At 39.4% G+C, this 14,067-nt stretch overlaps 1 protein-coding gene across 1 annotated transcript in view; it reads right to left on the bottom strand.

Moving 5' to 3' along the window:
• MYPN (myopalladin) overlaps nucleotides 1–12,380 on the bottom strand; it is a 117,175-nt gene extending 104,795 nt beyond the window's left edge. Inside the window, exon 1 of the mRNA XM_051823235.2 lies at nucleotides 12,265–12,380. The gene's annotated coding sequence lies outside the window, so the exon portion shown is untranslated. The remainder of the gene's footprint in view (nucleotides 1–12,264) is intronic.
• Between the last annotated feature and the right edge of the window lie 1,687 nt (nucleotides 12,381–14,067).

Genomic DNA, 14,067 nt, shown 5'->3' with positions numbered 1-14,067 from the left:
TTGTTTTGTATCAGGTCCTTGCTTTTATCTACTTCCTAATAATCAGGCTCTTTTTTGATTCTGATTCTGTATGCTTCTTCTCTTAAGTTTTATACTTCATGATTTTAGTCTACATAGCTAAAAAGCAGCTCTCTGTATTCTTATGCCTTAGTTTTTGAGATCCCAGCTCAGGCCATTGACTGAGCTTCTTTTTTGCTCAAAAATAAAGAGTACATTTAAAACACACATAGAAGCAGGTAGGTATTCAGCAGAGGAGAGCACTTCTCTCTGCCTTTCAAATGGAAAACACCCTACATAATATTCTCTAATTCAAGCAAAATTGCAATTATTTGTGACTGATTCCAAACTTGACTTACTTCCAAAAAAGCTAGAATTAATTATTTAGCTCTTGGAGCAACATTAGCAGACCCTAGCCCAGAGTCCACATCAACCAAGCTTTGTTGTTCATATTTGAATATATAGTTTAAATTAGTACAACAACACAGGAATTATGGGTCATTATCCCAATTTTATGGAGAATAAAACAAAAAATTATATGCTACTGTGGTTTTTGCAAACTCAAAGACCTGAAAAAGATCTCAGGACATAGACCTTGAAATTGTCTAGGGTCTACTATATTATTAACTTATTTTTATAGAGGAGGAAACTGAAGATCACAGAAAAAATTTGCACAAAGCCACTTAGAACTGTGATTCACACCCAAGGTCAACCCCACGCCAAAACCCAAGCCCTTCTGCACCACACCACGCCTCCTTTCAGAGGCATCCAAGCTTGCTGGTAACACATTTAGAAGTTGATCAGGAAAAAAAAAAAAAAATCCTGAAGATACAAAGTAATAAGAAGGAGGCATCTGTTGATATGGGTTTATGTTGATTTGCTGACTTCCTCCAAAGTTCTTTCAAATTCTTGGAAATCCAGATGATTCACTGTCTCTGACCAGACAAAGAAACAATTTGAAGGAATTCTGCAAATTATTAGACACAATAAAAGTAGGCATGAGAGGACACAGTTACTGAATCTTGAATAGACATCTATTTAGTGTTCCATCTTTTTGAAGTCATTTACCATCATAAACTGGTTTTTATACTCCACTAAAAACAGCAACTAGATCAATAACAGAACAACACGACTGCCCTTGAAGTTGGTCCTTATTTTAATTATTTGTGCTTAGGAAAGTTAAGCTCTAGAATGGGCATGCTACATGTCACTCAATGTCAAATAGCAGTAAAAACCAAGACTTCCCACTTATATAATTAACTTAGTTATTTTGGGAGAACACACAAAACCTTTATCTATTAGCAAAATTGGAGTAATGTGTATGTGTCAAGTGAGACTTTGAACATCTTTGAGTAACTGTGTTTAGAAGGCAACTAAAGGAAACATTAAAAGGTAGTTACTGATTATTTTATGTCTCTAAACAAAATATCACAAATATTATTTTATTAAGTCTTAAGAAAGCTGTGAGAACAAAATTATTTTATTCATCGAAACAGATTTAATTGCTGCATGAATTTTAAAGGTCACTTGTCTCACTGTGTCAAAAACCTCTTCCTTAGCTATTATGAAAAATTTCACAAAATGGAGATCTAGATTTTCAAAAAATTTCTTATCAGCTTTCTAATTTTGCATGAATCCCATTCATGGAAAGAATCCCATTACTATATTAACAAATAGTGTGACTGAATTGTCTATTTAGTGATTGTTTACTATGTTTGTGTTGGGATGGAGTGGTTAATATGGTTTTCTTTTGTTTGATTCTTTTCTATTCATTTAAAAATGAGAGAGATTGTTTTTACACTTGGGTAATATTTAACTCAAACAACAAAAAAAACTTGATGAGCATAAAAGCCATTGAAGGTTGGTGCTGCGGCTCACTAGGCTAATCCTCCGCCTTGCAGCGCCGGCACACCAAGTTCTAGTCCCGGTCGGGGCGCCGGATTCTGTCCCAGTTGCCCCTCTTCCAGGCCAGCTCTCTGCTGTGGCCAGGGAGTGCAGTGGAGGATGGCCCAAGTGCTTGGGCCCTGCACCCCATGGGAGACCAGGAGAAGCACCTGGCTCCTGCCATCGGATCAGTGAGGTGCGCCGGCCACAACGCGCCAGCCGTGGTGGCCATTGGAGAGTGAACCAACGGCAAAGGAAGACCTTTCTCTCTGTCTCTCTCACTATCCATTCTGCCTGTCAAAAAAAAAAAAAAAAAGCCATTGTAAAATCAGGATTTTTAAGAACCTAAAACTCAAAATAATGATGCAAATGGATCAAATTTCATAAAAATACATCACTTATTTTGGAAATAAGTAATAATAAAAACTGGTACAGGAAAATTTGCAGTTTTAAAGTTGGGATATTGATATATACCCATTTGGTTTGGATGCTGTATTTTAAATGTCAGCTATATAGTACAATAGTTAAAGAAAAAATCAAGTAAGCTCTATAATTAGGCAGAGAGCAATTGTATTTAGAGCTGGGTTCCAACTCCACCACACATTATCTGAGAAATCTTAGACAACTCTAAGGGGAAATACTAACCACTACTTTGTAGGAATGACGTGAAGATTGAGTTAACGCTCTTAGAATAACACCTGACTCCTAGCAAGTAGCCAATAGATGTTAACCTCCATCATTACCATTGGTATAATTTAAAGACATTTTTAAATAAATATCTTTTAGTATGTTTCCTGAAGTCATAGAGAGTGTATATTATACACAGTTGCACCGAGCTGTAAACTTGAGGAAAGGCCAAAGGCTGAATGAGCCACCTAGACTGATGACTCAGACCCAGCCAGCAGTTCAGGTTTCCGGACTGATTCAGTGCTTGGCTCCCATCCTGAGGCTGACAACAAGAATGCTAATTAGTGCCGAGTGATGAGTTTTCATAACATGGGGTGTTGCCCATTAGAGATGTGAATCAAATTACTTACAATCTTGTATAGAACAGCAATTGTGATCAACCAAGTTTAGTTTTAAACCAATGACACAGAGGTAAAAATGCCTCCTATCTAGTTACCAGGCTCCTGCACCATCTGCTTCTGAATTCTACATTCTCAACTCATCCACTGCCAAGGGGCTAAACATAGCTAAAGGATTTAAATTATAATTTGATCTGACAACCCAGGTATCAAACAAGACTTCTTTAGCCAAATAAGTAGAGTGGTGACAAATATCAGTGCAGTATATCCATTCTATGGTAAGTGCTTTGTGACAAGAAAATATTTATTGCAGGTATAGGTAAATATCATTTCTCATCTGATCTTAAAGAGGATGTTACCGTAAGTGTGATATTCAACATAGGCTAACAAAACTATTGCTAACGTTAAGTGTTTACAGGAGAGAAGTCTAGGAAATCTAGGCTGCCTTAGTCTTCTCACGATCCTGAACTGTATAATGCTTTTTTTTTTCTTTTTTCTTTTTTTGACAGGCAGAGTGGACAGTGAGAGAGAGAGACAGAGAGAAAGGGCTTCCTTTTGCTGTTGGTTCACCCTCCAATGGCCACCATGGCTGGTGCATCACGCTGATCCGAAACCAGGAGCCAGGTGCTTCTCCTGGTCTCCCATGGGGTGCAGGGCCCAAGGACTTGGGCCATCCTCCACTGCACTCCAGGGCCATAGCAGAGAGCTGGCCTGGAAGAGGGACAATCGAGACAGAATCCGGCGCCCCGACCAGGACTAGAACCCGGTGTGCTGGCGCCACAAGGCGGAGGATTAGCCTAGTGAGCCGCGGCGCCGGCCCAGAACTGTATAATGTTGAATGCTTTTAAATACATCTAGAAGTAGATAAAGCAGATTTACATCTATTAAATAAATCTCCTAATGATGATGATGAACTAGGAAAGATGTTAAATACAAACAACAGTGATGTTTTAAAAACCCTACTATTTTTAAATGCTCAAGTGTTAACACTTTATTTGAAAAATATCCTATTGGTTTTTATTTTATTAGATATTTCTTATCAAAGTCATATTAGCTGATCTGCTTCAATATTCATGGTTTACCTGTGAAGAAACCAACATCCAGAAGGAACAATTAACAGAGTTATATAGCATTTCAATACTAGGAAGAAATATCTGAGCATTGAGTTATTATTTGCATTGAACATGGTTTATTTTATTTACCTTCAAGTTTTGGTGAATTGTGCCCAGAATCATGGGATAATATGATTTAGGTATTAGTTCATTTATACACCATGTCCTTTACCCATCTCTGAAATAATTTATACCAAGAAGTAAAATATTTTAGCATAATTCTGTTCTATTTCAATTTTGTGAGTAAAGGTCCTCATCAAAAATGTATTTTGAAATCTGATCTACAGGTAACTTATTTTGAAAAATTTTATTTTTCTTTTTGAATTTTGATATTTACATATCTGTACATACACATAATTTAATATGTATCATAGAATCTGCCATTTTCACCATTTTAAGTGGAAAATTTGTAGCATTAAACACATTCATTGTTGTGCACCCATCAATCACTACCTTCAAAAGTTTTTATCCTGCAAAACTGAAACTCTATACTCATACCACAATAATTAATCATTTCCCCTCTTTCTTCACACCCATTTTACTTTTCCTTCCTGTAAATTTGACCACTTATAGTTCCATATAATTTATTCTTATGACCATTAAAAACGGTTTGGTGTAGACATTTGGTTTAGGGGTTAAGAGGTTACTTAGAACACCTACATACCATACCAGAGTGCCTGGGTTCAAGTCCTGCCTCTGCCCCTCACTCCATTTTCTTTTAGTGCAAACCCTAGAAGGCAGCAGGTGATGGCTCAAGTATTTGGGTCCCTGTCACACAAATGGGAGATGGGACTGAGTTTCTGGCTTCTAACTTACTTCTGATCAATCTCTGAAGTAAGGCTTTGGAAGGGTTCTGCTTTGAGGATCCACCTAAAGCTGACTCTAGGTTCCCTGAGTTTGTCCAGTTGTGAAGTGGCTAGTACTTCAGAAAGAGGCAGTGCAACTCACTCTGGAGTGTGGTTTACGACTGGCTTTCCCACTTTGCCACTGCCCACAATACCTTTGCTCAGCCCCTGGCAATCACCATTCTACTTTTTGTAGAATGAGAAACTATGGTGATAGAAAGTTGTTCACATGCACTTCCCTTCATGCCTTACATCTCTACTCAGTTACAATCACTCATTTTTTGTTTTGTTTGAAAGTTTAAAAGTAAGACCCAATAAGATTATTTTAGAGAAACATAATTTGTATAGCACAAGGGAATACTGCTGGCTACACTTATGGAGCATGGTTTTGTCCCCAGTTCTAAGCCATTTAATAATTCTTGTTTTTTTTTTTTTAAGAAATTTTTTTGAAAGATTTATTTACTTATTTGAAAGGCAGAGTTACAGAGAGATCTTCCATCTGCTGGTTCACTGCCCAAATAGCCTCAATAGCCAAGTCTAGGCCAGGCTGAAGCCAGGAGCCAAGGATTTCATCCAGGTCTCCCATGTGGGTGGCAGGGGCCCAGGTACTTGGGACTTCTGCTGCTGCTTTTCCAAGCACATGAACAGGGATCTGAATCAGAAGGGGAGCAGGCAGGATTCAAACTGGCACTCATATTGGATGCCAGCATCAAAAGCGGTGGCTTAGCCTGCTGCACCACCACAATGGCCACGTTTAGTAAGTCTTGAGAGTGAATATTGTGAATTTTAACAAGGTCAAAAACACTGGTTCCTTAAACTCTTCAAGGATGATACTCCTTTTTCCAATATTAAAAAATGTTGTGGATCTCTCAAGTGATGATAATTATAGTTTCTTATCCATTGATTTAGAAAATAATGACAAAATAAACCATTAATTTAACACTTATTTCCAATAAATTTGTTTCATTAATTGTAACACTATCTGTGTATTGTTCATTCTGCTTTCAGATAATCTAACTTAAAGCCTGTATGGATTTTTAGGCCCATTATATTACTTCATGGCGCTCAAAGGATCTTGCTCACAAGTTGGAAATCACTGATTTAAGAACAAAAAGTAGTAGACTCTAGGCCTAGATCTCTCACTAGCTATACAATCTTGGGCAGATCATTCTATATGCTTTACTTACATCATCTTTTCAAATACTAAAAAGTGAAGGAAATCTGTTGAAGTGAAATGGACACTATGAGAAGCAGTGACTTGATCGGCCCTTGTCCTGACTGTTGATGAACAACTTAATACTTTATCCCTTTTAGTATATTTTTGTTCTACTTTATACTATTGGTTGAACTCTGTAATTAACACACAATTTAACTGAAAAGTGATCTCTGTTAAATATAAGAGTAGGAATAAGAGAGGGAGGAGATGTATAGTTTGGGACATGCTCAAGCTGACTTGCCTCAAATGGTAGAGTTAGAAATGTTCCAGGGGATTCCAATACAATCCCATCACGGTGGCATGTACCAATGCCATCTCACTAGTCAAAGTGATCAACTTCAGTTCACAATTGATCATACTGATAGGTCTAAGAGTCAAAAGGATCACATAAACAAGACTAGTGTCTGCTAATACTAACTGATAGAATCAAAAAGGGAGAGAACAATCCAATATGGGAAGCAGGATACACAGCAGACTCATAGAATGGCAGACATCCTGAACAGCACTCTGGCCTCAGAATCAGCCCTTAAGGTATTTGGATCTGGCTGAAGAGCCTATGAGAGTATTTTAGGCATGGAAAGCCAAGACACTCTGGCAAAAAACAAACAAACAAACAAAAAAAACACACCTAAATGAAAGATCTCTGTGAGTAAGATCCCAGTAGAAAGAATGGGCCATCAAAGAAGGAGGTACCTTTCTCTGAAGGGAGGAGAGAACTTCAACTTTGACTATGACCTTGTCTAAATAGGATTGGAGTTTGTGAACTCAAAAGGCTTCCATAGCCTTGACAACTCATGACAAGGGCCTATGGAGATTACTGACGCCATAAACAAGAGTGTCAATTTGTTAAGTCAACAACAGGATTCACTGTGCACTTACTCCTCATGTAGGATCTCTGTCCTTAATGTGTTGTTCAATGTGAATTAATGCTATAACTGGTACTCAAACAATATTTTACACTTTATGTTCTGTGTGGGTGCAAACTGTTGAAATCTTTACTTAATATATACTAAATTGATCTTCTGTATATAAAGATAATTGAAAATGAATCTTGATGTGAATGGAAGGGGAGAGGGAGCAGGAGATGGGAGGGTTGTGGGCGGGAGGGAAGTTATGGGAGGGAAAAGCCATTGTAATCCATAAGCTGTACTTTGGAAATTTATATTTGCTAAATAAAAGTAAAAAAAAAAAAACAACAAAACAAATACTAAAAAGTGAAGGAAATCTTTGTTTTACTTTCTTTAGGAGTATAAAAATGAGATGATAAAGTATTTATAATTTAAATGTGATATATAAAATAATAATATGATTATGAATTTGATATTATAGGATATACACAGACACATCATAGTGCATTCCAATCCTCTGAAAAATAAATAAGAAAATCAGCATCAAGGAATAACATATGTAGATTTTGGTTCCTTAAGAAAAACTAGTATTAGTATTCCAATCTACTTATTACAATGCTCATAAAAAACTATGTATAATAATAAAATATTGGAAACAACATGTTTTTAATATGTAAAAAAGTATATATAAAATTTAAGAAGATAGTTTTCAAAGTAGTATTTGTAATATGGCTCCATACTTTATTTTTTTAGAGAATGACTTATTTGTAAGGCAGAGTTACAGAGAGTGAAAAAGAGAGAGAAAAGAGACAGAGAGAGAGATTCCATCTGCTGGTTCACTCCCAACATGACCACAATGCCTGGGGCTGGGCCAGGTTGAGGCCAGGAACTCCATCTGGGTTTCCCATGTAGGTGGCAGGAACTCAAGAATTGGGCCATCTTCTGCTTTCCCATGTGTAATTCCACTTCCGATCCAGCTCCCTGCTAATGAACCTGGGAAAGCAGTGAGGGATGGCCCAAATCCCTGGGCCCCTGCACCCACACGGGAGACCTGGCTTCTGACTTCAGCCTGTCCAAGCCCCGGTTGTTGCAGCCATTTGGGGAGTGAACCAGCAGATGGAAGATCTATTTGTCTCTCCTCTCTTTCTCAGTAACTCTGCCTATTAAATAAATCAATAAATCTTTATAAAAAGGGTATATTATTTTAATAAAGAGAAAAATTAGTAAAGGTCACTCCACAAATAATAAAAAGAATGCCTCACAGACACCAACAGAAGGGAATAAAATTTGGTTGTAGTGTAATGGATGATACGAACATGTATATGTCTGTATCTGTCAGACATGCATGTCTTTTATATACATATATATATATAAATAATATATCTATGGCTCAAAAGGTAATAGGAACAACAGTTAGGAAAGGAAAATCAGAGAAGAATTGGCACTGTTTTCCCAAAGCATCCTTATCTGTGGGGAGCAACTCGGACTAGACTAAGTTACTGGAATTAAGACTTATTCTATGCATCTGCTCTCCCACAATATGGCGCTGAGAAGGGAGAAACAGCTTCTACACAGCTGCCTCTCGCCAATTCGATTGACTGAGCTGCAGGAGCTGATCTTACTCCTGATTGGAGGAGAGCAGCGTACTCGGCGTGTGGGTAGCAGAGTTGGGATTGGTGGAAGAGGACTATAAAGGAGGAGAGAGACAACATGCACCAGGAACATCTAAGGGGAACACCTGAGGAACATCTGAGCAGCCCCCGAGAGAGCCGGCCGGCGGTGTGCCGCTCCCCCGCGGAAGTGGGGAAAGTGGCAGGGGGAACCGCCCTTCCACGGAGGTGGAAGGGACGGTAGCCAACCCGGGAAGAACCAGCAGCAAACCCGGGGAGGGCCGAGCAGACAAAAGAACAGCGCAGGGTCCTGTGTCGTTCCTCCGTGAAGAGGGGGAGCGACACTTATCTGCTTTTGATGGTAGAGCTGGGAGTCCGGGTCAATACTGCCAGATGCCATGATCAGTTCCCTGACCCTCTCCAGTCCATGCCCACCAACAGCATTCCTATTTCAATTTAATAAAAAAGTAACAAAATACAAAAATAAGTTGATAAAAGAGTATGATATTTGGTTTGTTTTCAAGCCATTTTCTCATTGTAAATTAACAAACTGGAATTCTGGCTGATATAGTACTCTCTTGGGAGTTTGGTTGGTATAAGTGCTTTGCTAAAGGAATGGATCACTTTAAGAATTTTTTAAAAAAAATTAAGTTTCTGAGTTTGGAAAGCTAAGAACCAGATGAAGGAATCTGGATTTTATCAAGGTAATTACAAGCTACCAGCTTTATCTTATGAGAGTCTACCAATGGGCTTCCCTAAGAAGCAAACCTGTAATTCAGTGTGTCACCTTTAGTATGAAATAAACACAAGGCAGGTGTGTCTTGGAGACCTTGCAATAGATATTTCTACAACGTGAACAATGCAATGGGTATGGTATTTTAGTTGTGATTCAGTATTTTCATTCCTTGTCTGGAATTATTCTTCTCAATTATCAAAGATTGTAGTTGATATCAATTCAAATTTGTAATTAGAGTTGGCATCTCCCATTCCAGCACATTAGACTTAAGAAACTTTTATGAATGATGTCACAGCTGTATAATGTGCATATCCATAAATGTATTTCCCTTCCTTGTTTCAATAAGTATTCATTGAGTGGCATGTTCAAAGTACTCTTGCTGGATTTGATTTTCTTCAAAACTCTGTAGGTTATCTTTTTTTTAAAATAAGAAACTTTTTTAAAAAACTTATCTTTTTTTAGGGTTAATTTATTCATTTGAATGTCAGAGTTAGAGAGGCAGAGGCAGAGGCAGAGGCAGAGACAGAGAGATCTTCCATCCACTGGTTCACTCCCCAAATGGCAACAATAGCTGGAGCTGGGCTGATCCAAAGCCAGGAGCTTCTTCTGGGCTTTCCACATGGGTGCAGGGGCCCAAGGACTTGGGACATCCTCTGCTGCTTTCCCAGGTGCATTAGCAGGAGCTAGATTGGAAGTAGAACAGCCAGGACTTGAACTGGGGCCCATATGGGATGCCGATACTGCAGGCAGTGGCTTTACCTGCTATGCTAACAGTGCCGGCCTCAAGACAAACTTTTTTTTTTTAAGTTATTTAGATGTTTGAAGGGCAGAGTGATAGAAAGGGAGAGAGAGAAAGTGAGAAAGAGAAATATTTTTCATTTACTGGTTCATTCCCCAGATGGCTGCACAGGCCAATACTGGTCTGAATTGAAGTTAGGAGCCTGGGACTCTGTCCAGATCTTCCATGTGGGTGGCAGGGACTCAAGTATTTGGGCCATCTTCTGTTGCCTTCCAAGGCACATTAGTAGGGTGCTGGATCAGAAGTAGAACAGCCAGGACTCAAAACAGCACTCCAATACAGGATGCTGGTATCACAGGAGGCAGCTTAGCCTACTGCATCACAATGCCACCTCATATAAGTTTTATGATGGTTAAATGCTGGATGTTGAAAGTTGGATTGAGGGGGGCTGATGTTGTGGTGTAGAGGGTAAAGCCACCACCTGTGATGTCGCCTTCCCATATGGGTACTGGTTTGAGTCCTAGCTCCTCCACTTCTGATCCAGCTCCCTGGTAATGCACCTGGGAAAAGTAGCAGATGGCCCAAGCACAGGGGCCCCTGCTACTCATATGGGAGACCTGGAAGAAGTTCCTAGCTCCTGGCTTTGGCCTGGGCCAGCCGCAGACATTGTGGCCATCTGGGGAGTAAACCATGGATGGAAGATCGATCTCTCTCTCTTTTTTACTCTCTCTCTGTCTTTCCCTCTCTCTCTTTCAAATAAACAAATCTTTAGAAAAAATATATTTAGAATCAAATATCTCCTAGACATTGTTCCAGAATACACCTCTAGACATACTACACACCACTTCATTTATTATTTAGTAAATCCCTAGGATATGTACCATGTGTGTTTCCCAATGTTATCCTAAATGGATATATTTCAGTCCATAATGTCACATCCAGGATTATCATTAAATAAAAAAAAATCATTATTGCAAAACATTTATTGATCATTATGTATACCTGCACTGAAGTGCCTCTAGAACTGAAGACCTTAGTGTAATGGATATAAACATTCACTGGAAATAAAGACTACAGGCAATGGTAGTTCCCTTTTAGGATGAATAAACAGTTAACACATAAACGGGTTCCCGGCTTGGCCTAGCCCAGCCCCGCCATGTTGCAGGCGTTTGGGTAAGAGCTCTCAATGGATGAAAGCTCTTTCGCTATCTCTCAGGCTCTCAAATAAATAAATAAATAAGCAGTCTTAAAAAAATAACTCACTGAAGACCACATATTGAGTGATTCTATTTGAATGAAATGCCCTGAATGGGCAAATCTATAGAAACCTTGGGCTGTGAGTGGGAAGGTGTTGGAAGGAAAGAGGCGTGACTGCTACTGGATATGGATTCTCTTTGGAGGTGGTGGTGAAGTATTTCAAAATTTATAATGGTGATGGTTGCACAACTCTTTGAATATTCTAAAATCCAATACACTGTACACTGTAAATAGGTGAATTTTATAGCATGTGAACTACATCTCAATGAACTTATTTAAAAGTTCTGAATTTCTGCCCTCCAATTGCACAACCCCTTCAGATCAACCCTATGAGAAACTCTTTTAATAACACTGAAGGCTTTATAATTAATGAGGGACTGTAACTTTCAAAAGCAATAAATAGGTAATATAAAAATGAGTTCCAGTACAGGAGGTAGGAACTTACAGAAACAGATCAGTACACTGACTGGGAATGACTCACGTGCATCGTTAAATCAATCACCGCTCTAGTTCTTTTATGAAACATAACAGAAAATTCTGCCCCCCTCCAGCTTTCTGTCATCTGTCCTTGACCACATCATCTGCTCTGTACTTCATCCATGAAAAATGCACCTGTTGCCTACTGAGCCCCATTTGGATTATCTCTTATCTCTTTCCTTATACATCACTGGGTGGTGCTCTTTCATCATTTCTTGGCCCACATGGTTTTACAGATTTTTCTAGGACTTCCTTGCCCCTTTACTCTAATACTTAGGAAAAAAGAAAAAAAGGAATCACCTATGCACCCCAGAAAGCCCCAAATTAAAAAGATGAGAATGGTTCAGATGAATACCTGCGGCAAGGATGGATATAAGAATATTTTTTGTTACTTATTCTCTCTTAATTATTAGATTCCTGGAAGCATCTCTTTAATCAGCAATAGTCAATTCTCTGGACATCCCCCTAAGAAACTGTTTGCTTTACCTCCCAGCCAGAGTTTGGAGGGAGGGCCTTACCTGATACAAACAGCAGTGGCCCTCCAAAGGCAAAGATTCCGACTGGAACTCCCAGCCCCTCACCTCGCTTGCTGAGGGCAGGGAAGGCTGCTGGCTTTCCCTTCCTGGGTTTGCCCATCCTGCTAATTTTAGGCTGCTTCCTCATGCGGCTGCCATGGGTATCAGAGCATGTGGCTCCCCTCTGAGGAGCTATTTTCTCCTATGAGCCTCACTTGTTTGTTTCCAACTTTTCTCTCATCCCCTCCCCCTTTCCCTTCGGTGGGTTTAAGTTATTTCACAGTAAAAAGTAAAATATCTTTTGGAATTTGTCTCAATTTGATCTGCCTTGGTGCCTGAGTCCAAGAAAACAAGGAAAACTTTTCACATCAGATTTCAGTTGTACTTGCTAGTAGCCAGATTACCAAACCGTGTTTATCTCACAAATATTTGCTAGGTTTCCGCACTGGATAAAATGTTGCCCTAGGTCAATGACAAACAAAGCAGACATCTGTTTTACTGATGAAATCTTGATAACACAGATTTATCAAGCTTCCACTGTTCTGAATTCTCTGTTAAAACCTTGGAATATGAAAAACAATAGAGCTCCTTTCCTCAAAGAGTTCACAGCTATTTCCATAGAGATTCAAAGACACAGATCTTATAAATTCCTGCTGAGATTTTGTAATTTACATTTTATTAATATAGAGAGCACATATTCAATATAATTTATAGATACAATTCTAACAGTATACAGTTTTGAGATAAGGTATGGGTCATCGCATTCAATTTATCAGTAAAAATGGGAGCCTGTGCTATGGCGAGTTGGGGAGTGAACCAGTGGATAGAAGATCTCTCTCTGTCTCTGCCTTTGCCTTTCTGTAACTTTGCCTTTCAAATAAATAGATAAATCTTTTAAAAAAATCAATAAAAATGGCTTTGACATAATTCTATGAGCCTAGTATTCTGCTGGGCATTGGAGTTGACAAAGAAAAGTGCATACACTCTCTCTCCTAGAAAGATTACAATCTAAACATTTAATGGATATTTGCTACACATGTGCCCCGTCTTCTCCACTGAGGGCTGCTCAATGGTCTCTTTTCCTAGAGACATTGTTTTGACAGATTTAACATTCTAAATACAATTTTCCAAAAAAACTATTACTCAGATTTTGTTAATCAAAGATAAAAATGTTTCCAGTTAGAGCTTCTGAAAAATACAAAACAATTTGAGTTTATTCATTTGTTTGGGGGATTCATGGATCAAAAGACATGATCCTGGCCGGCGCCGCGGCTCACTAGGCTAATCCTCCACCTAGCGGTGCCGGCACACCGGGTTCTAGTCCCGGTCGGGGCGCCGGATTCTGTCCCGGTTGCCCCTCTTCCAGGCCAGCTCTCTGCTGTGGCCAGGGAGTGCAGTGGAGGATGGCCCGAGTGCTTGGGCCCTGCACCTGCATGGGAGACCAGGAGAAGTACCTGGCTCCTGCCATCGGATCAGTGCAGTGCGCCGGCTGCCGCAGCCATTGGAGGGTGAACCAACGGCAAAGGAAGACCTTTCTCTCTGTCTCTCTCTCTCACTGTCCACTCTGCCTGTCAAAAAAAAAAAAAAAAAAAAAAAAAAAAAAGACTCACGATCCTGACGAGTGGTACGCTCACTCTATAGCAGAAGATGGCACCAGGCAGGAAAGCGTCTTCTAACTGTCACAGACAAGGCAAGTCTTCATAAATAAAGCACTGCCGGAGCTGAGTATTGGAAAACTGGAATTTCACTAGGTTGAAGGAGCAGCCTGAAAATGTGGGACAGCATATTTTGCAGCTCATAAAACAA

The sequence above is a fragment of the Oryctolagus cuniculus genome, chromosome 15, assembly GCF_964237555.1.
Source record: "Oryctolagus cuniculus chromosome 15, mOryCun1.1, whole genome shotgun sequence".
In the NCBI taxonomy this organism is placed as follows: Eukaryota; Metazoa; Chordata; class Mammalia; order Lagomorpha; family Leporidae; genus Oryctolagus; species Oryctolagus cuniculus.
This window is presented reverse-complemented; position numbering and strand designations above follow the sequence as displayed.